We start from the raw sequence: 26,016 nt of genomic DNA, 5'->3' as shown, positions 1-26,016 counted from the left end.
AGAGCTATTAATCATTAACGTCTGCCCAAGCGCAGCAGCATACGGCTACAAAGAAAAGCTATGGAGCTCTCGCAGAAGCTTCGTCGTTGAAGAAAAATTCGCCCTTGTCAGAGTACGAACCCGGAACCACCGCCTCCCCGGGGAAGTTGCTGCCGGCGCTGTACCAGCGAGACCGAGTTGATGGAAGACTCTAAGCTGGGCATGCAAATCAGTTTTGGGAAATCCTCGAAGGTGAAGTAAATTTTTAATGAATAAGTAATTACTCAGTGCCAGAACAAATTTTATTTCAATTGCGAAGCTTTCATTCAAGTTGTATAGTTTTATTTTGTAGCCGTGTGGCTGCGCTTGGGCGAAAAGTAATAATAATTGCTCACTTTTTTTTTGTTCTAATTTATGTAGTTCAAGCTGTCAAAAAAAGCGCTGATCTACACGAGATGACACGCAACTCGGAGTCGGCACATTACCCCATGACCGACCGGGGCACTAAAATTGCATCGTACTAACCTCATGTGGAATACAGGTTAATGCACAACTTTACTCTATTCTCACTAATGTTTGTATTTTGCTCCCTTGCTTTGTAAAGTTATATTGTAATGGTTTTTTATGCATGTTCGCGATTTTTTAGAGGGCTTGTCCACAGATGTACTGGCCACTATGTTAAACAGTACTGTACTTCTCATTTTTTGCTTGTAAGATTAATATACTTGTAAAGTGCACACTTGGCTATCACGCTTTTCTTTCGTTGATAAATAGTGATCTATCGACGCGTGGATGCTACAGTTGCATAAGGGACACATACCGCGTCAAGCCACTAGCTGGCTTTTTGACCGTGTTCTCCAGCATCAATGACTTTGGATAAAGACCGCATCAAAATTGATTTATAAGTACAGGAAAATTGGAGAGCTTTAGCAAACGGGAGGCGTACTAGCGTAGACGTATACCGGTTTACCCCCGCCACTGCTCGTGCGAAGGAGCCGTTCGACCAAAGCTGTTCGAAAGATTCACACCGTATTCGATTCGTTTCGCATAATTTTTAATACGTGCTATTTGATTCGTTCGACCGATCGCACGGAAAGAATTCTACTATCTATTCGAAAATTTCAACCATGAGCACGCCGATACTTTTATGATTGCTGTACTTGGTTCTGCGATTAGATGTTAGAACCAAACCGACCTTATGGCAAGATTGAGCTCACAAGAGCAGGGGAATGAGGGGCTCGCTATGACTTGCATGCATGGAGGAAGCCAGCAGTAGTCGAAACCAAGGAAAAACGTGAGAATGCTTTCTTTCTGGTGTTCATCAATGGGAACTTAAAAGTAATAATTTTATGGCTCAAGGATAATTGATTACTAAGTAGAAGAAAAAATTGCGAGATCACTGCAGAAACTGCACTGGAGAAATGCTAAAGCCCGGGCCCAGGCTTGTGCCGCACATTGGAAATTTTCTTTCCTTGTCCCGACCGCCAGCTGCTGCGTTTCAATGGAGGCGAAACGAAGAGGCTTCCGTGTGCTGTGCGATGTCAGTGCACGTTAAAGATCCCCAGGTGGTCGAAATTACTCCGCAGCCCTCCACTACGGCACCCCTTTCTCTCTTTCCGCTTTCATTCCCACCTTCCTCCCTACCTTTACGACACGGTTCAGGTGTCCACAGAAAATGTGACAAATACTGCGCCTTCCCTTTCCTGACAACCAATTATTAAGTCAGAAACATATCCACTTTCGGTTGACGTGTCGTCACATCCATTGGACGTCGACATTAGTCGTATGACTAATGTCGACGTATGTTTGATTTTACTTTTACATTTTTTGGCTCTAAATATTTAACCAATCATCCTATCGACATAATTTTTTTCTGCACCATCCTCCCCCCCCCCTCCCCCCCCCCCCACACACACACACATCATCTTCTATAGATAACAACCAACCTAGCTCCTCTGAAAACGACACGATGGTTGCGGACACGTTTTGAGGACACGACCTTGCCAACATAGCCTAGAAAGGCTTTAGTCTTAAAATTGGTAGGAGTATAAGCATGGCTTGAACCCTGTTATACGTGCGAAAGCTCTGTTAAGCATGGTTTGGCATGGTTTAGCAAGTTGTACATGGTTTGACGGTTTGAACTAGGAGGACGCTCAAGCCAAAGTTTGCTGACACTTCGCCTGAAGAGTAAACGCGATAGCTCTTTTGACACCGCCATTTCATTCCGAGATTTTTTGTTTTTCAATTTGTTTTGGAGCAAAAGCAAGGCGCATTATCTGTCTCACTTTTCCGTGGACACCTATATTTAATTAGGTCAAGACCACAGCGCCTCTTCATTCCGCAATTATTTATATTTTTAAGAGCGTAAGCTCTTATCACTTTCGTTCGCACATTTCGTGTCCGTCTGTCTGTCCGATCCACCACGTGATCAAATTGCCGCAGAATTGTAGTCTGTGCTGTCCTTGTGGCCACGTGACCACTGCACGTATAGCGTTGTGACGTTATGACGTAATGAGTGTCTGTATATCACACGACTAGGGTAGCCATGTTGTGACGTCATCACACAACAACGGTAGCCGCCATGAGTAGATGTGTTGTGACGTCATCATGTAAATAGGTTATGTGTATCACATGACTAGATGGCCATGTTGTGGCGTCAGCACAGGTTTTCCCTCGCGCGCGCCTCCGCCTTTTATCACTTTTCAAATTTCGCTGTTATCATAAATCGCTTTATTGCTCGTTATTTAAACGTTTCTTGGTGCATTACACCGCGGAATCCTGACTTGTTCTACTCGATACCACATGGTGGTCTGTTTGCTACCGCTAGGGAGACAATTCAAGAGAACGCGGAAGTTGACTTCCGAAATACGGTGGGTGCGAGCACAGAGCATTTTTCTTCAAAATTTTTTTTTTATCTTGACTCCACAACTATCGAATTCAATGGTAGATTTTTTTTTTGTTTTTGTACAGAAGTCACCAATATGTATAGGCTCCTCTAGGGCCCAGGCCCTCAGCGATATTTTTCTGTCAGCCTTCGATGAGCGCGTCGAACGTCTTTCCGGTCAGCAGCAACGGCTTGCGCAAATTTCGCTACGTTGACGATTACCTTGTTATATGCCACCCGTCTCCTGATGACGATCTTCTTCCGGAGGCCTTACTTTTCACTCACGAACTGGCGAGTAATAATTGCTCGCAGTTCCTGGACTTGAAGCTACAATTCTAGGAAAAACATTCGCTGGGCGTACAACCCGATACAACCCATTTGATAGTGCCAATTGCAAGCTTGTGAAGCGTGCCATCTTTACTTTAGCATGCCAGTCTGCCCTGGAGAAACCTTGTGTACATGCCACGGAAACAAGCTTCACAGAGCAAGTGCAGCGCTTCTGTTCCGCTCGATACCCTAAGTACCTAATCTCCAGTGCAATATGAGTGCCTACTGTATAAAAGGACGAAAAAAAAAATCATATTTCAACAAGGACCGCTTGCGGTTGATGGCATACGTTCACCGTGTCTGGCACAACGTCAAAAAAAGTTGCCAGCCGTTACGGCTTGAGGTCGTCTTCTCGGCACCATGCAAATTGAGCAGCGTGTGCCCCCTATGTCAGCGAAATAAAATAAAATCAGGCCGTAGTGCAGCAATAAGCACGGGAAGATATTCACGGAGTGTACCTGGGGGTGTTGTACAATTTCCCCTTTACCTGCGGCCAGTTCTTATTAAGCAGACCGGTAGGTGCGTTAATGAAAGGGCACTCGAGCACAATCAGGCTGTTAAGAAGCCAGGAGGCAATGTAGCTCAACATTGCAATAGTTGTAAAGGCAAGATTGAAGGGAAGGAAAAGACAACTTGCAGGCTAATCCTTGAAAAAACGACCTTCTTGTTCAAGTTGAGTGACAAGACAGAAAGGGAGATTGTGGAAGCTTTTCACATCAGTTACGCTAGTGGCAACTTTGCTTCTTTTAAACCTACATGAGAAGTTTCATGGTGCTGAATATTATTTCAGCTCTGAATTTCTGGCTTGACACGCACAGCTGCCGCTTTCCACAACAATTATCTCTAGCGTTGAAGTGCCGGCTCGTTGGTAATACATTTTGGAATAACAGCGCGACGGACGAGGACGAAGATCAGAAGGACACAAACACAGCGCTGACTGACAACTGATTTTATTTCCAGATGTTGGCAAGTATATATACATGGCTTGAAGCGTGACAGAAAAAAAAAAAAGAACAGATAAAACAGATGCAATGCGCATGCCGAAACCAAAGCCAATTATCTCTTTTTACGCATTGCCAAGAACGCAAGCTCTTTGTCCGATAACGCAAGGGAAAGAGTGCTAATGCATCGGTCTCCAAGCTCCAAAATTCTTTCGGCTTCAATAATTTCTCTTGTGGTGCGGTCTTTATTTTTCTGGTAAGATTTGCATTTATCGAAGAGGGGTTTACATTCTGTTTTACGTTCCTTAGTGCATGTGAGACAGTGAAGAGGCAGGTTACGATCCTTGGAATTTTCCACATCCTTTTTATGTTCTCTTAATCTTTCATTAAGGCATCGCCCCCTTTGCCCTACATAAACTTTCCCACATGACAGCGGAATCTCGTAAACTAGTTCCTCAGTACAATCAACAAATCTGTTTTAATGATTAGGTTTGCAAGCACCAGTTGACTCAGTCACGGGATGACTGACGCGACTAAGCATTGACAGCTTACACGGGGCTGAGAAGGCTACTCGTACCTGAGAACGTTGTGCGATCTTTTTTAGATTATGCGACAGGGTATGAATGTACGGGAGTGACCACGTGAGCAAGCAGGGCGAGCAACTAACACAATATGAATTTATTGAGGGCTGTCTGCTAACGCGACTTTTGCTTTACCGTACGCCGCGCTGCGTTTACTCGTATGGTGTATACGTTGATGAACACACCACATTCTTCGGCAGCGTTTCAGTGTCCCACTATAAGCATAACAAATCTCCCCTCAGGAGCTAGACAATCAAGGGTAATGAGCTAGTTGTGGCAATGCTCGCAGCGCCCTCTTCATGTAAGCTTAAACTGTATTACGATTACGCATGCGCAGCGGATACAGGACTACAGCTTGAATTTCGCACACAGTAATAAAAACAAGGCAGAACAGCGGAAGCGCGAAAGCAGAAATTTAGGGCGCAAACACGTCGGTACGCCGCTGGGCAGCCCGACCGCTCGAGGCCCTCTGATCGGCGGCCGCTTTTGTGAGCGAATAAAACTTCGGCGAGAGTTCCACGACCATTAGGAGTATTGAAAAAATCTGGCAATACCGTACACAAAACATGAACACTGTAAAACGGAGTTCAGGAACTAGTGGGATAGCTGCAAAAAACATATACCGACTCAATTGCCGAAAAGCAAAAACTGGTAGTCATTTTATAACCATCATCATGCAGTTACGACCGTATGGAGCGCTGCGATGTACATGCATAAGAAGTAGGAACGAGTGGAAACCTAGCAAGGCAGCGTCAAGTGGCGTACACGCACGCAAAAAAAAAAAAAAAAAAAGAAAAAAAAAGACAATAGGGCAAATCACACTTGTAAAACTGATGACACGGCGATGCTGTTTGAGTTTGGTTCGACTTAGTTATCCGCGATTATACTTCGAGACTCATTTCTATCCATTGTCGTCGGCGGACAAGTGTGACAGATACTGCGCCTTTTCCTTCCTGTAAACCAATCCGAAACGTCGCTGATTCCTGCTTACTGCGTCTGCTTTATGCTGTGTGGTGCGGCACCCGAGGAAGCGCCAAACTAAAGGCGCAGCACGGACGCCTAGATCGGTCACCCGGCGGGGTCAGCTTCGTATATGCATGTATCGCCTGGTGAAGTCATTGCTCATGACCGGATGTGACGTCATGATGTCAGTTCCGGTTATTAGAAATGATCGGATGCGACGTCATGATGTCAGTTCTGATTATTAAATATGGCCGGGTGTGACGTGACCATGACGTCACATCCAGTCATGACGACACGTCATTACTGCGAACACATTAAGCTGCGCACGATACACGGAACAACATCCGGCTTAGACAGCATATCGCTATTAAAACAAACAGATGCACACACACAAACCCAAAGCATTCTCACTAAACGATGACAGCATTTCTGCGGTACGCGCTGTATTGAACCTTGCGATGAGTACACGCATAAGAAATAGCACCGAGTTGGAACCCAGCACGGAAACAACAGGAGCGCAAGTGGCGCACGTACGCACGCACACGCACGAATTGACCATCCACGCTAAAGTTAACAATGGCTGTGTGCCGCGCACGCCGTATTGAGTCCTGGTAAATGAACAGCGCGAAGGCCACTGAATGAACAGCGGCCTTTTCAAGAGCCGACGGCGCCGAGCGATCGTAGGAATCCTCGTGATCGCTGTCGCCAGTCGCGTCAAGTTCGTGCACAAAACACAAAGCGCATAAATGTGAAAACTAATAGGGCAGCTTTGCACTGAATTCCAATTTGGGAACGGCATGAATGTCGGCCAATCAGAAAAGGCCGTAATACACGCGAATATATAAAAATACGCGGTTGCACATTGAATTTTATGGGTATTAGTTCAGACGAATAGCATTCGATTTCATAAAGTAACAATGTTTCCCTCAATAATGTTGTGTCACGAAATTTCTCACCGAGTATTCGAAAGCCGTACAAATAAGCAGCTGTGTAAACGTTGCCGGCACATTTTCCACCTTACTACCCACTGTTTGGAGGCCATGAGACCTACGGAGGCCATGAACCATAATAACTACTCGATGTCATAAGATCGTCGTCCGATATTAATTGCGGCGCTACCGTTCCATATCACATCTGGTGGGCCATACTGTGGTTGCCAAAGAGTGGGAGGTCATCCACATAGGAAGAAACGGTCCAGGTCGTCATTAGCAGGTAGAACTATTTCATTCGAAGTTAAGGCGTTTGAACCCGGGAACATTCAGTGGCTTTACGAAACTCGGCTACTGTGCCAAGAGACGCGAGTGCGATGCCGGCTGTGGCAGCAGTGTTTCGATGGAGGTGAACGCAAAGCTTCCTGGGTTGTGCGATGTCAACTCATACCAAAGTGTCCCATTTGACCGAAGATAATCAGCAGCTCTCTACCGCGGCGTTCTTCGTAACGTACGTGGCGCTTTAGGAGGTCAAACTGTGCTGTTTACATCTATTATCGCACTGCAGCCTGATTAACCATTTCTTATAACAAATTCGGTATTGCGACTGACCTTGCTGAGATATCGCTTTTTGTGTTCACGGGATTAGATTACCACAAGCCACATTAAATCACAGTTTAGTAGCCTTCTGTCGTGTAGCAGTAGCCCAGATCTTGGCAGCGGCTCTGACGTACGATCACTGCATTCGTCTACTCCTCCGATAGATTCGTATACGTCGCAGCAACACGCATCAACTAAATTCCAAACTCATAACTACACAATAGACATAGTCGCTCAGTTGTAATGTCCTATCTGGTCTAAGGAATGCCAGGCGCCACAGTTCCAGGCCAGCAGGCTCCGACGGAGCTTCAAAAGTGGCGCTTGATGCTGACTATACTTTGGTACCGGATATGAAATCGGGAACGAAATATCTCTTACCCATAGCAGCGTCGAGTTGCCTTCTAGACCTGGCTGGACTTCGTAGATGTGCCACAGCAACAACCAACAGATCACAGCCACCACGTAGACAGGCCGCCGCGAAAAACGTTCATGGCGTCGGCCCGCACCACCACGTGAGCTTGCACAACTATCATTGCCGCTGGTCCCAAACCGTGACACTGAAAGCTATAGTAATAGCAAATTTTGTTCGTGCTCGGTGCCTACCACAATGCGGAAGCTGCGAATCTAATGCCTGCGCCTTGTGATGCACTCTGGCAGCACAAAACACTGACAAACACAGCCTAAAGGTCTATTCACACTTGCGACTCGCGAAGGACGTGCGACCGGCAGTCGCATGCGACCAAAGAGCAACCGATGTTCACACTTGCGAATGCGACTTGCGGGTTGCTTTCCACATTGTGTCTACCTTGACTGTTCACCACATAGAGTAAAGCTAACTTACGTTCACGTCAGCTGAGCCGCTGATTGGTTTAACGGTTTGCGACCAGCAGTCGCGCGTCTGGATATCGAGCAGTGCCCGAACGGCCAGCTGCAGTCGCTTTTCGACCGATGCGACCATTTGCGACTGTCGCTTTTCGGCCAAACCGGTCGCGCGACCGCTGCGAGTCGCAAGTGTGAACGGGCCTTAAAACGGCACCGAAAACCGTGCACGCCGCATGGCCGCGCGCGCCGCTTCTTGCCGCTTCAGCGATTTACACTAGCGCAACTAGGGTGTCTGGAATGGAATCATGATTGCTGCTCCGTAGCGCCCTCGCGCCGCAGCGTTCGGCGCAGATACTAACTCATGCGTGAGTTAGAGCTTGTGTGGAATCGCCTGTCAGTAAGGTCGAAATGTGAGGTCGAGCCAGGCTTTTTGCAGTTCCCGCGGCTTACTCTGAGAGCGCCCCACTTGAAGTTGGCGCGTATACTGCGTATACCGCTGCGGTGTGCATGCGGTGGCGCTTGATGTCCGGTTACCGCCCTTTTGGTCGAGCAGCTGCCGAAGCCCGCTCTCAGCTTTCGGCGCCCCTTCGTAATGTTGTACATTAAACGGCAACTTAACAAAAGCTGGATCAGTGAAATTGGGACAAAACGTGATTTTGACAGGAGGAAAAAAAAGAACACGTGAAGAAGCCAGAACAAATTAAGAGCGACCCGCCTATTCGACGTTCGACTGAAGAGCGTTGGCGTCCATCGTCGTGCAAGGGATGACGCGCTCTTTGCACCACGTTGCTTCACTTTCTACAACGCAACGAAGTGGCGTCCCTCTGCAACCATTCATTCGGCCGCCACGGCCCTCCGAAGGTCGCTCTGATTACGGTTTTGAGGACCAAAGGTCGTCAGTGCGAATCCCACATACAAATTGGATCTTAACTCGACTAGTAATGCTATGCTCCATATTGTACCGAATCGTGTGCCACCACTTCGAACCCTGTGCGCCAAACGGGTGGGTCACAATTTTGACAGCAATGGTAGCTCTAAGTGGTAAAATCTCGGCACCCGTCCGGTTGGCAAATATCGGAATGACAGATACCCGCTACTGATAGGTGGTGATGGCTGGCTAGAGTAGGTTCCGCTTGCGGTGGGGGCTAACCTGCCACCTAATTTCTGTCTGTTGTAAGCCGTCATTGCACCACGACGGCTGTTGCGACGCGCATTTTCTCTCCCTCTTCTTTTTCTTTCTTCTCTATTTTCTCTTCTGTCCGCACGAGGCAGTGGAGGTGGCTCAGCTACAGAGCCAGTAGCAGGCCTGTGCATTTTCTTTCATTCTTCCTACAGTCACAACAACAATAAGAACTGCTGGCCGGCGGCGCGAGGAGGAACCTGTGGTGTTGTCACAACATAGCCATGTGATATACATGACCTAGTTACGTGATGACTTCAAAACACAGTGGTACACAGTGACTACCTAGCTACGTGATGACGTCACAACGTGGCTACCCGTGTCGGCTACCCTTCTTATGTGATGATGTCACAACGTTATACGTGAAGTGGTCACTTGGCTACAACGGCAGCACTAAAAAATGATGTGGCAATTTGATCACGTGGTGTATCGACTACCTAGCTACGTGATGACGTCGCAACGTGGCTACCCGTGTCGGCTACCCTGCTTACGTGATGACGTCACAACGTTATATGTGAAGTACAACGGCAGCACTAAAAATGATGTGGCAATTTGATCACGTGGTGTATCGGACAGACGGACGGACGCGAAATGTGCGAGCTTGCGCGCTTAAAACTGCAGAAGTATACGTCTGAGCATTTTATCGAGGGCCGCCTTTCGAATCATGCATGCGCTCTCTTTATATACTGCCGTTTCATAAATGTATATTCTCATATCCTCTAGGATAACCTCTCTTTATCTCTTGCTCCTTCTTGGACGTTCACAAGTGACCCCGAACAAATGCAGTGCTGAAACACCGCAACAAAGGATGAAATGTACGAGCTTTCTTATAAATATAAACAGTATAACAGTAAAAAATGCAAAAGAGATGTAACGATGAAGCTTGTAAGTCGCAGCTGGAAAAGAGAAAAAGTTATTGTTAAAGCGTAGGAAGGCTGCCTAGCATGTTATAACGTTTTACACGTGTCTACCAAGGAGGATTAGACAAAAACCTTATTCGGGGCTTGTACTAAATACCAGTGAAAAATAAAGCTCTTGCTCCGCTATGACCGATTGTTCAATTGCAGAATTTGAACGAAACCGAGCAATGCGGGGAAAACAGGGAAGGCAAGCGATTCGGTAACTTCATGATGACAAATTGCTTGGTGGCCATTTTTTTTATTTCGATCATTATTGTTATTATGGCGAATATTATGTCTTACAAGCCACTCGCGAGGACGAAATTCTTGCCTCACCAGTGGCGTGTACTGGGCCTGTCTTCAGAAGTTGTAGACAGAGCTTGTCACCAGAGGGTGTCCTCATAAACTAAAAAAAAAAAAAAAAAGTCAGGTCACACAACGATTCGAACCGCCACCCTTCCGTGTACCAACCGAGCGCGCTAACCACTATTCTGCGCCACTTTTTTCTTTTTTTTTTTTCACTTTCGGTGAACCTGTCTGTAATTATTCATGTCAGCGTAACGACACTGGAAGGCGCTGAGGGAAATAACAATAATAATAATAATAATAATAATAATAATAATAATAATAATAATAATAATAATAATAATAATAATAATAATAATAATAATAATAATAATAATAATAATAATAATAATATTATTATTATTATTATTATTATTATTATTATTATTATTATTATTATTATTATTATTATTATTATTATTATTATTATTATTATTATTATTATTATTATTATTATTATTATTATTATTATTATTCTTATTATTATAAATGGAAACAACATGAAAATGACGACTGGTCTAGTGCCGCAACAGCATCACAAAGCTCAGGCTTTCGAATTTTCTGCAGTGGTCTATATTTTTTTTTATCATTTTAGGTGAGCTGAATATTTAGGCGCAGAAAAAAAAAAAAATGTTAGACTCGAGATTCTGCCTCATACATTTTATGAGCTAAAAATTATTTAGGAAATATTTTTGGCTTTACATTTTGATCTTGGCGAACAGAACAATGATTATAAGAGATTCGAGGATTCCTTTTTTTCTGTCAATATGTGTGAATGGAACTGATTAAATGCTAGAGCTGTTGAATACATTGCTGAGTCGATGCGTCTAGCCTTCTAAACTGACGCAGCGCGTAGTTGTCTTCTTCTGTTTTTAGCGTGCAATATTTGTTTTTCCATTCGTCGACAATGTCTATCTTTTCCTTTGCTCGTACATCATTACGTTCGCGCCCTGCCCAGCTGAGAGGACAGGCCACACCCCTCACAGATGGCTTTATCTGTGGCTGCTTTACTGAGAGGCTCACAGTTCGATCTCTGTCTCGCCTTCAGTCACGGTTATTTCCATTCTCTCTCTCTCTCTCTCTTTTGTTTCATCAGACAGTGAGATCTGCGGTGTTGTTTCTCAGCGTGGAGCTGACACACGGACGCCGCTGCTTTTGGGGTGTGTTATTCGTGACAATTCGGTAGCGCACCCCATGAGTAAATCAGATGCCTGCAGAGGGACTTTTAAGAGAGGAGTGCTTCCACAGCGGGAAGCGCGGTTCTGCCGGGTTGCGTGTTTGCCACCTTTTTGTTGCCGCTGTCTTTTTTAAGTGTACGAACTGTAGCCATACGACACTGACGGCGTCAACGGCTTCGCATATTGCACGCGCGGTGCATGTGGCTAAGCAACTTTGAATGCATCGGCATGCGATTCGTTTTTATTTATTTATTTATTTATTTTATTTATTAATACTGCAATCCCAGGAAGGGATTTTCGCAGGGTGAGCATACAGAAAATAGGTAAGTACAAATATTAGGAAAAAAAAAGTACAAAGGCCACAAATTAATAATAAGCAAAAAAACACAACAGCAAAAATGAAAGGCTCAATGACGTAACACAACAAAAAAGTACACTAAGGTTTGGGGCATATAAATACACTACTATCAAGTCATCAGTGAACATGGTCAACAGGGAATTAATTAAATGAAGAAAGAGCACCAGAACGATCACAATATTAAATTCAGTTCAAAATTCAGTTTTGAAGGAAAACAAGTGAATGCCTCAAGGCGATCATCTTGAACTGGTTTGAGAAAAGGTGCCCAGCATTCGTTTTGGACGCCATTTCTGTTTTACGCTCGGATTGAACCATTCTTGTCGGCGTACCGCAGAGTTTGGCAGGTAGCAGTTTTTTTTTTTTTTTTTTTTTTTTTTGTGGTTTTAGCCGGGGCGCTGTTTCTTGCTGTACAAAATTAGCAGCCAAATCCAACTGTCACATTAAAAAGCCATTTGGCTTTCTTATATCCCAAGATTATCGACGAAATGTTTTTACGTTTATTTACATTTTAATTTAATAACTGATTCCTCTTTTTTGAGGCTGAGAATTCGACCTCAATCTTAAAATTTGAGCTCGAGGCGAGGATGAGTCATGCCGACAGTGGCCGCTGTAGAAGTGAGGTGAGGTCGCCTGAAGGGACCTCAACCTCAATCGGCAACCTCACTCAACCTAGATCACTGACGTGGAGGTTGAGTGAAATCGCCGAAATTGTTTTGAGTTTGAGGTGAGGTCGAGGGTGTTTGAGCTCAAATGCCCACCTCTTCTAAGGAGCGATTGATGTTTATTGCCATACCGGAAATGCCCGAGCACGTTGTCAGACTAGCTGGCGTGAGCGGTATACAGTTTTAACGGCTACCAATACACGATACATCCTCTTTTCTATAAATGTTGAGAAGCTTACTGCACATTACGTTCTTCCCGAGAGGCAGCAAGTGGTATGTTGAACAAGGCACCTTAATTCTAGTAGCCCAATCGTTGGGGAAGCACCCTGATTCTTGATGACCGTCGGCTCTGGATCTGCATCGTTGGATGTTTGGCACCAAATTTTTCAGTACCAAACATTTCTGTCGGTCCAGGAGATACAGTATAGCGCTTATGCATTAGTTTCTGCTGCTCCTCCTGGAGATGGAAAGCTTGTTGCTCCGCTGCTTTTTTCCTAGGCGACACTCTTGACTTAGTTGCACCAAATAACACTTTAGCTACTCTGAGAGGTGTGGGATCAGGACATTCCACGGCAGCCTTTGCTCTCACTGCTGGCGAGGATGTTCTAGGCGGTCCTAGCTTTCTAGCTGGTGCACACAGCTCCTTTACTGTGACTGATGGTCTTGCACTCTGTAACGGAGTACCATGCACTCATTAACGCCTGTTGAAGTCGTGTCACAAGTGCAACGTCCTGTGGGATGAAGCTGCTATATGGTTGAGCTGGCAACCTCTTTCATCTTCCGTAAGCCTTAAAGGAGTCTTCTGAATTCCCTCCTATTCTTTTTCCCTAAGCTGTACGGGCCGGGGGGCCACAAGATCCAAAGCTTTAGCTTGAATGTTCCACCTATTTCAGGACCTAATCCGGACACTGTCTCCCGGCTGGAGCAGCGGGAGACAGTGCATATTTTGTTTGTGTTTTCGAGGCATTGAGAGCTGCTGGGCTGAATTCGGGTGAATGTTCGGAAGTGGCGCTTTGTTGTTGCGACCCAAGAGATATTCGAAGGGTAAGACGCCGTCTTCCAGCGGAGAAGCACGGTAGTTGAGAAGGCCAAGCCAGAACTCCCCGTTTTATGATTCTGCCTTATTGAGAGTTTCTCGAGCGCCCCCTCGATGATTTGTTCACCTTTCTTCGCGAGTGCATTCGATTTTGGATGATAGGGGCTGAAACAATGTGCTCGATGTGAAGCATCACTGTAATATCCTTAAACTCAGTGGCTGGGAATCGGAAAACAAATGTAGGAAAAAAAGACGTTTCGTTATCAGATGCATATGAGATACATATGAGATACATATGAGATACATAATTGTTCCTGGAGAGCCGATGTAAATAATGTCGCTGCAAAGGCTGCTAGAGTGCAAAATTTATTTCAACGAAATTTTAAATATCCACATCTTGGTCCAAAAACACTGTCTATGTGCCATTTGTTCTACCGATACTAGAGTACGCTTGTGTGCGTGGGATCTTCAACAAAAAAAAAAAAAAAATCATTGACCAAATCGAAAGTGCACAAAGTAGAGCGGTAAGGTTCGTTTTAGGGCGGTATAAGGGAGGTGAGAGGTGCTCTAAAATGAAAAGTGAGCTGGAATAGAAAGCATTCCGCTATCGCGGAAGAAATCTGCGCTTAAAAGTGCTGTTTCAGGTATATGACGTAAAGGCAGGAATTAACAAAGACACTTGTTGTAAGCAAGCACATTTTATATCTGAAGGAACTGACCATGACCTTGCGATACAAAAATATTGGACTAAAAGCCTTTATGCGAATTATTTTTTCTTTTTCTTTCTTTTTTTTTTTTTTTTTTGCGGGAACTGTAACGAAGTGTAATCTTTTCTCTTTCGACCACGTGGGCTGCTATAACGAAGATCTGTTTCTTTTTTCCCCAAGTCGTTTTTTTTTTTTTTTTTTTTTCATTGTTGTAAAAGGACCTGATGTGCTTATTCGGAATTATTATTAGGAACACAATGACACATATCACCCTGCGGCGTGTGCACACATGAACGCGTGAGCTAGGATGCCGCAGCATGCTGAAAAGCGCGCCAAATGTAAACGCATGTCACGCAATTCGAAACCACACATGAGAAATGGGGAGTTCAGGCGTCTTATCCTTGCGGCGAACATCTCAAACTAGGCGGCAGCGTGCGCTGAAACCGGAGTCGTTACTCATTAGCAGTGAAAATACATTTATTATCAGAAAACCAGAAATATTGCGCACTTACTTCTACATGCACGTCGTAGGTGATGCGATCGCTCCCCTGCAACACACACTTAGCGTGTAAGGAAACATCGATGTGCTGTATAAATTTCTCCACACTATATTCAATCAAAATGCGGCCGCTCCAGTCGAATGCGGCTCCAAAATGCCTACTTCAATAACACAACTAGAGTCTGCAGTCAGGAATATAATTAAATAACTTGCAATCATCGACACACGTGACAACCGAAAGTGCCAAAGGCGTTAGCGAGCCTTCGCAGCACGCTGCGTGCAGAACGGCCTTATCGGCAGGAATTTCGAGCACGAGGAAGCTATCTATGCAAAACGCCGAACCCAAACGCACACCTAAGACGCAATATCGTATCAGCAAAGCAAAAGTATACGACTTTTCGAGAGACAAGCGGCTGTTACGCCCCCGTAATTAAAAGATGGATCCGACTACACACCGCCGAAACGCGCTTTTACGCAAGCCTGATTTCTGCGTACAATTGACATGCATTTCGAAAGGATGCGACAAGACACAGCTGTAAATATGTCGAATAAACAGGTTAAAAGCTAAGGCACTACGGAAGGCAGTCGTCCATGGAAACGTTTGCACGCACGCACGCACGCACGCACGCACGCACGCACGCACGCACGCACGCACGCACGCACGCACGCACACACACACACACACACACACACACACACACACACACACACACACACACACACACACACACACACACACACACACACACACACACACACACACACACACACACACACACACACACACACACACACACACACACACACACACACACACACACACACACACACACACACACACACACACACACACACACACACACACACACACACACACACACACACACACACACACACACACACACACACACACACACACACACACACACACACACACACACACACACACACACACACACACACACACACACACACACACACACACACACACACACACACACACACACACACACACACACACACACACACACACACACACACACACACACACACACACACACACACACACACACACACACACACACACACACACACACACACAAAAAAATAACCAACTGAACTTGCAGGCTTAGTGCCGTTTTCACTATGTCGCCAATCTAATTATGAACAGGCAAGAAAGCAATATCTATTTCATGAGGAGCGTATTTTGAAATGACTGAAAGAACTGAGCGCCCAAGGCATTCGGTTAAAGCGGCTCGGCCAGTGCCTATAGCGCACGAACGCGATATTACGGCCGCTATAAAATCCTCGACGACGCGCTGAGTGAGAGGTAGAGCCGAAAAAAGCTCCAACATCGCAGCTATGATGAGATCGATACTATATATATACCATATCAAAGAGTCGGCCGCAAACAAGACGCACCGATGAAGACCAGCCATAACGGACGCCCATTTACAACTTCCTGATCGTTACAGCATGATGCGTTTGCAGCGCTACCAGCGGTGGCGCCGCGAACGCGAACTACGCCTACTACTGGATCTCAATCAGCGCGTATGGATTGGTACCACTTTCTTGTGCACCTTTATTCCCCCTCGGTAAACCAGTAGACATGGTTCGTAGCCGGCTCAGCTCCTCCCTTCCTCGCTGGTAGAGGGGGTTTTGCGTTTGCATATCTACTTTAAGGGAAGGAAAGAGTAGGAGTTTTGGCTTAATGAAGGGCGCGAAAATCGTGGGAAGAGGGCCTCGACTTGAGCTCCATAGTTCAGACTATTATACACATTAGAAAGCAATCGCGCTCCTTTCGTGAGATTTGCACATCGAAAAGGTCCTTCAAGAATGTGTGTTTTTTAGAACCGCGCGGCAACCATGCAGTACATCGCGAAACGAAGCACCTCCGCCGCCTTGCTCCCACTGTATGAAATTCCCGCCGAAGAAGAGGGCGCTGATTGCTTTGCCTCGGTGCACCACCTGGCCAAGGTTGGGTTGCTTATTGGCGATGTTCACTACCTAAAGGGGACGCCTCAGTTCATAGAATACAGCGTGCTTGTTTGAAATTTTCACTATAACTAACCGCGAGCTTTTTGTCGACGTTCGCGACCTTGTGTAAATCAATAATTCTTTGCTGGACAGTGTAAAAGGACTAAACGACAGGCAAGGAAAAAATCGCTGTCTGGCGTCAGAAACGTACTGGCAGGAAGGCGGAACGGTGACGAAGGACACGCGTTTTGGAGAGAACTCAAAATCAGATGACGTTGAGGCTGCAGAATTGTTCAAGTTGTAAAAGTAGAAGGGCCATTTTTCGGATTTAGGGCTGTCATGCGGTCCGTGCCGCAAACACGGCAGAAACGTTGTTATTGTCGCATGAGTTCGAACTAATGAAGATATACTTCCAGTTTGCGTTTGTTCTAGCTCAGAAATTTTAATTATCACGCGCTGTTAGACACGAATACCGACTATAATCGTGTGTGCAGACATAAGACGAAAACAATATCAGGTCTCCTTCCCTGTACACTATTTTCAGAAAGCAACTTCACCTAGCGGTCTCTGTTAGTAAGAAGTGGATGAAAGATATGCAAATAATTTGTAGGACCACTATGCACATTATATAATCTTTCCGCCCGTTCTTACTACCCGGCCGCCTGAATGCATATTTCTACTCCCTGCGAAGGAATGGGGTAATAAGAAGGTGCAAAAAAAAAAAAAAAAGTTATAACGAAATTTTTTTCACCGATAGCGAGCAACCGTACACGTATGTACGCTGTAATAAATCCTGCTATTAGAGGGACATCCAGGCACAGAACTCCTTGCGCTTCTCTTAGTTGGGCATGCTCAGCGTTGGTTGTTTACAAATTGCATCTCGTGTTTACACAGGCCCATGCAAGTTATGTCATTAGAGAGAACGGCACTGTCACAGTTCTGGAAGCGCTTCTTTACATAGTATGCAAACTTCCTCTCTCCATGCTCTCCGTATTGCTAGTACCAAGAGTCTCGCAAGTGAGGTTTCCACGTCGTATATCTCGTAAGCATGCAGATGTCGGCGTTATGTGCAAGATATATATTTTCGACAGCCAGACTCAACAAGGTCTGAGTGTACCGATGAACCACTCGCAGCGGGTCAAACAGAGTGCTTTCAGGAACCTATTATTCTTACACTAATCCATGCGATGTGAAGTGAGATGACTGTGTCGTGATGTCACGTGATATGGCTTTGATGTGACTATACTGACTTCCACATCCTTCTCTTACCCATCACTTTTATATCCACTCACCCCCTTTCTCCCGAGCAGGGTAGCAAACCGGTTTCTTTTATCGGTTAACCTCTCTGCCTTTCCTCCTGCTCATCTTCCTCCTCCTCGTGGAATTTATTTCCTGAAAATCTCATATAGATCAATTTCACCTAAAGTTTTACTGCGCCACCACTGCCGCTGGGGATGCCGGTAGCTGTTGACTTTGGGAAGCCTGCATAGCAGCGATGCTTGGACAAGGTTATGAGGACAGGAAAGGCGCGGCAGGACCCGTAGCTGTGCGTCGAAATTATGTGGTTCAATTCTACTCCTAGAAGAAATCGGTTTATGAGAAGTACGGATACTTGAAACTTAAAATTTCAACGAGGGTTTTTATTCGGTGCCCAAAAAGCGTATGTCTCTCTTCTGGGGAGATGGTTACCTCATGCCTGAAGCCGTTAGTTAGCTGAACAGAATTTTACAAAATGTTGCCCTCTGAGTGTGCAACAGCAGCCACTGGCGAAACCCCTTATTACAAGCCACATACAATGTGGCTGGACTGGCACTTGCCGTTTATTCCTATTTTCCTCACAAGTTGTGAGCACAGGCGAAGCAAGCGTGGTGAAATTGATCGACCACGAGTGCTTTTTTGTTTCTTTCATGTTTTACATCTGCTGACATCGCAAAGCACACGGACATTTGTACATCTCGTGTTCACTCAAAGGAGATTCGACCCTGCTACCCCGTGCTCTGCAGCCCAACGCCATAGTCACCGCGCTGCTGGTAAGGCTTCAGTGCACAGTGCGACGTTTGTTTGTTTTTATGGTCTTGATTACGGCTTTTCACATACTGGGTAGTAAGCTCTTAGTGTGAACACGGTCACTGACTCCAAATTGTCAATGCGTCCGATCCTGCAGAGCAATGAAGCTAAGTGTCAAACCATGTGAGGCACCGCCTCCATCTCCCTCTGAGCTTGCGTCACTTTGCTTCAGTATATGCTGCCGCGTCGGACACAATGGCGCTTTCATTACAGCTATCGCGTTCAAACTAAGAGAGGACGACCTTGTACAACTAAGTAAATTAACACGAGATATTATCCATGATAAACAAACGTTTCGTATAACTCTAAACACAGTAACCTATAGGATAACTTTTAGACGTCAATAGCATATGTAGCAAAGGTTACCCAAAGGTTACAATGTTTACAGTGTAGCCGTCAGTGTTCAGGGTCAAACGAAAATTGTAGAGCGCCCTGAATAACTTGCATGGCAAATCTTTCTAACGATTAGATTCTTAATTTACTTTTCATACATTTCTAAAAGATAAAGCTGCGAAACTAAAAACCAACATTGTTTCAGCGCACCGCGATCGCGCTCAGTTAAAATCTGGGGAAAAGAGCGTGGTTCGAAATGAACATCGGTCACCGCACGCTTAGTGTAGAACGCTGACCCGCTGTGCGTCAGCAAAGGTTGAAAAAAGTAAAGGCGCAGTGACTGCCGTAATGGCGACGTGGATGCTCGAACCGCTTTGCAAAAACAAACGAAGAAAAAAAAAAACAGTGAACGAGGAGAGAGTTTTATATATATGGATAATTTTTTTTTTTTTTACGCAAGCTTGTCATAAGGCATATTATAGAAATATGGATAATTACTCTGTGATTTGTAGTGAAGAACTTTAGACATCATACTCATCGGGTATTTCTGAAGAAACATGTGATGAATTCCTGATTGAAATCTGCAATCAACTTTTCTGTTCAGACGTGATGTCCTTTCTCTTGCTGATGTTCTTGTTAACGTGAGATGCATGTACCTAAGTTCGTGTTCAGGATACACTTAAGCATAATTATGATGTCTGGAAAATTAGCGAAGACGGATGGGACCCCTGGTTCAGGGTTCCATTGCTGACTGCCGTCGGCCTTGAGTCGTTCCACTAAGCGCCGTTGGTCACCCCGTTGGTCACCCCGTTGCAGTCAACACTTCCCAGGTGTCCGTTGAGGGGGACGTAATAGGTTGAAGTTTATAAAATAGTTATTCTTGACCAGACAATTTTTCTTTCGCGTTGCACCGATGACTCAACGCTATTAGTCAATATTCTATAATGACTGCCTAATTAACTAAGCGAAGTGGTTAGGGGTCTGTTAATAATACATTTCTCGAACAGAAACGAATGCGAATACTGTGCCGCCGCTACTGAATTGAGTTCGAACAGTGAGCTTTCCCACCAAATCGAATACTAATCGAATATTTGGGCTAATATTAGAGCGCAAGCTCCACTACTCGGGCCGCAACTTCGGATTTCGCTGGCCGTAGAACAAATGACCTTAACCTGTGACCTTTAGAATTGAATTGAATAAGCTTTATTTCTCGTCTTAGCGAGGGGAGGCTGGTTCTAAAGGCATCAAGGGCCTGAAAAAAGCCCCAGCCACCTGCAAAAACAGTTTCAACAGCGGTGATATACATAAATGCAGAAGGTACATTCCTCTGCAAAAGTACAAAACTTAGAAACAAATATGGTATACAATACACATGTGTGGATTACATATTGCACAGCCTCACTGCAGACATAACACAGCGGCACTTCATATACACATTAAAAAAAAAAAAAGAAACAAACAGACAATAAAACAAATAGAAACAATGTGCCAATAATTAAGAAATCCAAATACCATCGGCTAGTAATAATGCATTAAGCTTTGTTTTGAAACACTAGCACTAAAGTCTAACAATTCTCCGACCTTATTTAATATTTCTGTTGACTTATATATGAACGTCTGCTTCCCGTAGTTTGTTCTTGTTTTCGGCATCTGTTTGATATTCCGCCTTAGAGGGTAACTAGATGTTTCGGGAATGCATACATTGTTAAATAGTTTTTGTTTGTGCATCGTAATGAGAAGCTTCTTAGAGTATATTTTGTCAGCGCGAATAAGTGAATAACGCTGCAGTAATGGAGCCGTTTCAAGATCTGCGTAACGGCCATGGTAATTGCATTAAATGCGAAGGATTCTTTTCTGTAAAAGTATGAACTTATTGTAGTTCTTTGTTGTTGTTGTTCCCCATACCAAAACCCCATAGCATATTTTTGAGTAAAAAAGAGCATTATATTGTAACGTAACGTTACACAGAAGGCGCTCTGGCACTCTGGCACCGAAGAACACAAACAGTCAGTCAGGGCAGCACAAAAGCGGAGCACCGTTTCGCTTCGTCGTCTTCTCCGAATCGCCCGTTCAAATCTTCGTCGTCTATGAATGGCATGTGTCAATATAACTGTTGTTTCAGCCAAAGAAGAATCAGGTTTGCTATTCTTTTAATCATACCGACAGATTTAGAAAGGTGAATGCATAACTGACTTACATGTGAACTCCACAATAGATGTTCTTCAAACCACACTCCCAAGAATTTTTCTTCCTTGACGCGGTTAATTTCCGTACCATTGAAATATATGTTTATATCACAACTAATGTTTTTATTACGAGCCCTGAATAAAATGTATGTAGTTTTTGCTGTGTTTAGTTCTAGGTTGTTTTTGCTCAGCCGTTCCGACAGACGATTTAAGTATGTATTTACCCTGAGAGCAAGTTCAGAAGTGTCATTGAATGTAAACAATGCGTTGGTATAATCTGCATACATTACCAAGTCAGATGAGTTAGGTATTTGTATGATGTCATTTACGCATATTATGAACAATAAGGGGCCCAGTTTTCAACTCTGAGGTACACCCCGTGCTATAGGCAAAATGCCAGAGGTAATAGAATTTATCTGCACAAATTGGTTTCGATTTGTTAAATAATTTTTTATTAAATCCCCAGCGACGCCACGAATCCTGTGCCCCCCCCCCCCCCATTTCTAATTTATATAATAACATATTATGATCAATCGAGTCGAAGGCTTTTCTTAAATCTAAAAAAAGTCCAGGTGTAACGTTTGGTTTTCAATGTTTTCTATTATTTTGTCTTTAATATGTAAAAGGGCTTGCTCTGCCGACTTATTTTTCTGAAAGCAGTATTGGTACTTTGAAATCACGTCATGTTTAGTGAAGAAAGACCACAGCCTTTCAAATATAACACTTTCAAACACCTTTGAAAATATATTTAAGACGGATATTGGCCGGTAATTTGAGGCTTGATCTTTCGCACCTCCTCTACAAATTGGTGTCACTCTCGCAGTCTTCAGAGCATCAGGAAAAATTCCTGAAGAGATTGACATATTAACCACGTGAGATATAGGACGTCACTTATTTCGTTTGAGACGCGCTTAATCGGCTCCGGCCTGATTCCGTCTGGCCCAGCCGAGGCGGTACTCTTCATTTTGGCTATCAGACTCCGTATCTCGGTGCGGTCAGTGGGCTGCATGAAGATAGTGCTGGTCACCGGCGGCATGTCGATAGCATACGCCACGCTTCCACTATCGACAAATGATCGAGCTTGCACAAAACTTTCGTTCATGCTCGTTATTTGGCTTTTGTTCAGATATGGTGTCTGTGGCCTAACACTTGACTTTCTACTTGTTATTTTATTCACAGCGTCCCATATCAATTTTGGTTCATTTCGTATATCAGAGAACAACTGTTCGTAGTACTCTTGTTTAGCTTTTTTCAGTTGACGCTGTAATCGGTTCCTGAATTTTTTAAAGGCAACAAACAGTTCTTCATCCCGTGTTCTTATAAAAATGTGGTACATCGCATTTTTCTTTTTTATGTTACTATATAAATGACGGTTCATCCAAGGATATCGTACTTTCTTATTTCAGCTGTGTTCACACCGTAACGGGAAAGCCGCGTCGTAAGAACTTTGAATGCTTGCAAGAAAGGTGTCGTAAGCTGTATTAACATTACTTGCATTGTAGACCGCGTCTGCCAGTCTATTGCTGCAATTAACTCCTGAAAGTTTTCTAGCGAGCGATCGTTTATTACTCGGTGATAAAAAGGCGTACGGGGAGCACGACTGTTAGATGTGAAATTTGTCAAACAAAATAGCGGTAAATGGTTGCTTATGTCGATTGTAAGAACACCCGTGAATATGTCATCTCCATTTATGTTTGTAACACAGATGTCAATTGAAGTGGAACTATTCCCTGTAACTCGTGTCGATAATTTAACCTGATTTGTGCAGGAGTGGAAATCTGTAAGTGACTTCAGTTCTAATGCTCATATTTCTTAAGAATTCATGTCTATGTTTACATCTCCCATGGTAATCACAGGTCCATTGTTCCAACAGGTATGCGATAGCATTGAATCGAAAAACCTGCAAAATTTTAATTTGTCGCCAGTAGGAGGTATATAGATTACCGAAACTGTGGCCTTTGCCAATAGCACTGTAAGACATTCCACATCGTCAGTAACCATTGAAAATGTTTCCAGAACTGTAAAACGTATCCTCAAGCCCCTTTCCTTCCCTTACGGTGCGGGTTAGGTGTCCACCAAGAACTGTGACGAATACTGCACCCTTCCTTTTCTATAAACCAAATTATAAATTAAGCGTAAATGTTCACTGAAAAGTGAAAAAGATACTGCGCCTATCGTCTCCTTAAAAACCGGCTTAAACAAAAAATGTTCAAAAAATTGAATAATGAAAAGGCGATGTTAAATGCACTATCGGGCTTATTCTTAAGGCGAACATTGAGTGTCTCCCTAATTAAAATCGCCAAACCGTGTTCTAGCTTACTTAGCCATGCAATACCATACTCAACAGCTTGAATAATTGGGTTCGAGCCCTACTTAAACCTCCACCATTTTTCCATAATTTTAGGCATCATTGTACAAAACGAGCAATAGTGTGAAACATTAGAGCGCTAATAGTGGCGTTGTGGTACGGTGTTAACGTCATCTGTTGGACCTGTTGGAAAGCGCGATTAAGGTGCCGCAGCACGAATTCAGTTGTTTAACTCTATGAGTGTCAAGTTATGTTTCGAAAAATTACCTTTTCTTATTGATGAGTAGAGAGAATAAACTAGAATCATACCTAGAAACATGAGATCGGTCATATATTATATGAGCCCATGGCCTTCGAGGTCAGGCCTCAAGGCAAAGTTGCTAAACTTGCCTAACGCTTGCCACGTCATCTGGTCTTGGAGGCCATTTATGAGCTCTATGAATGGTGGCATACGAATGGACCGCGTAGCGGCGCTGAACCATTCGTGGTGCGCTGTAGGAAGGTACGCAGTGTGGTCCCAGTTTTTCGAGCAGTCGTCGAAGAAAAATGCTACGCGGACCTCATTCCTAACCTCGTGCCAATTATACGAAAAGGTTTCGAAAAGATTATAATATTATACAAAATAAATTATTTGATTTGTTCTATCGATTTAATAGCTGAGCATTCCGTTCGCTATTTAAAAACATGAAATATATTCGCACACCCCTAGAAATGGAATTACATGACTCTGGCACGATCTCAGCCAGTTAGGGGAATTGGTGATATCTTTATGCATGATGATTTGCGCTGAAAGTCTTTTTCTTTCTTTTTTTTCATCCAGGAACTCAGTCCAAAAACTGATTAAGAATTAGGGAAGGCAGCTTTATGCAAGAACACGATGAGTGCTGAAATTGTGATTAAATTTAATGATAACTAACCAGGAATATGGCGACTCACCTGAAAATTTCTTGACGCAGACGAAGCCGCAGACGAAGCCGCGGACGATGTCACCTTGGAGTCGTATATTTGAGAGCATCAGGAGCTCGACGTACTCGGGCGCAAGGCTGCAGCTCACGTAGCCTGAAGGAAATGGATCTCGCATTCATCATTTTCTTCGTAATTTTGTACCCTTCGATCTGCGCGCACAATCGCCTACCTGGCTTGATTCCGTTCCGTAGTCGGCCTGGTTTTTTTCAACCTTGTTATTTTGTATCGCCGCATCTAACGCCATCAATTTCGCATTCGCATAGGACTCTTGGCGTCGCCTTTGTCACAAATCACACATTCGCGCCATAATAGTTTGCAGAATGCCTGTCTAAAGATTGAACAACAACAACAACAACAACAACAACAACAACAACAACAACAACAACAACAACAACAACAACAACAACAACAACAACAACAACAACAACAACAACAACAACAACAACAACAACAACAAAAACGTTTTCGTCTCTTCATAAGACGAAGCGAGTAATAGCTTTCCGTTGTACGGCGTGTAGATTCACTGAAAGCAAAAATTCGCTGTGACGCAGTTTAGTACGTTTCGTTTTTCCTCCGGTGTTCTATAAACAAGTATTGAATGCAACTATCCAAAGCGAAGCCGCTGTTTTTAACCGCTACAGGAGGTTAAAGCGGTCGAGAAACGAAATTTTCTGCACTGTATCAGTGCTTTGGAATTCTGCCTAAAATATTAGTAGATTTTAATCACCACGCGAAATTCACCTACACTCAGCAAAAATGATTTTTAATCGAATTTCTTCTACCGTGCATTTTCGGTTTCAGGTTGCCGTACGATAGTTGCGACGTCACAAGTGAGTATGGGATCAGGAGAAGCGCATAGAAACTTATTGCTTTCGTTTCGGTTTCTGAAGCAACTTAGGCTAATAGTTTGTGTGAATTAAATCTACAAAGCTGCGAATATATTGCCGACGTTGCATGAGTCATGGGATCGCATCCTCGTGACGTCGTAACCTTCGGTAACCTGAACAAAACAGATTGAAGAGTGAAACAAAAAACAACTCAATTACAAATTATTTATTGAGCCCTGGTGATTTCTAAGCGTGATCTATGTTTACTAATGCTATACGCACAGTTCCAAAGCAAAATGAGACCAGGATACATTTTTCCTATCCGTTCCTCGCCTCTTTAAGAAAGGTGCACAGGTTACCGGTCATATGGGCTGGAAATTTGGCTTCAATATACTTGCCATTTTTTGTCCGCTGAGACTGTCATAAAAGAGAGAAACAGTCAAAGTATGCCTTTAACTGACG

General features: G+C 44.1%; 1 protein-coding gene across 1 annotated transcript in view; it reads left to right on the top strand.

The window, feature by feature from the left end:
* The first annotated feature begins 404 nt into the window (after nucleotides 1-404).
* The window catches only part of LOC146205296 (trace amine-associated receptor 7e-like), a 52,140-nt gene continuing 26,528 nt past the window's right edge, over nucleotides 405-26,016 (top strand). Inside the window, exon 1 of the mRNA XM_084589959.1 lies at nucleotides 405-520. The gene's annotated coding sequence lies outside the window, so the exon portion shown is untranslated. The remainder of the gene's footprint in view (nucleotides 521-26,016) is intronic.

This window comes from Amblyomma maculatum, chromosome 1 (assembly GCF_055883805.1).
Source record: "Amblyomma maculatum isolate TAMU_Amacu chromosome 1, ASM5588380v1, whole genome shotgun sequence".
Lineage (NCBI taxonomy): Eukaryota > Metazoa > Arthropoda > Arachnida > Ixodida > Ixodidae > Amblyomma > Amblyomma maculatum.
This window is presented reverse-complemented; position numbering and strand designations above follow the sequence as displayed.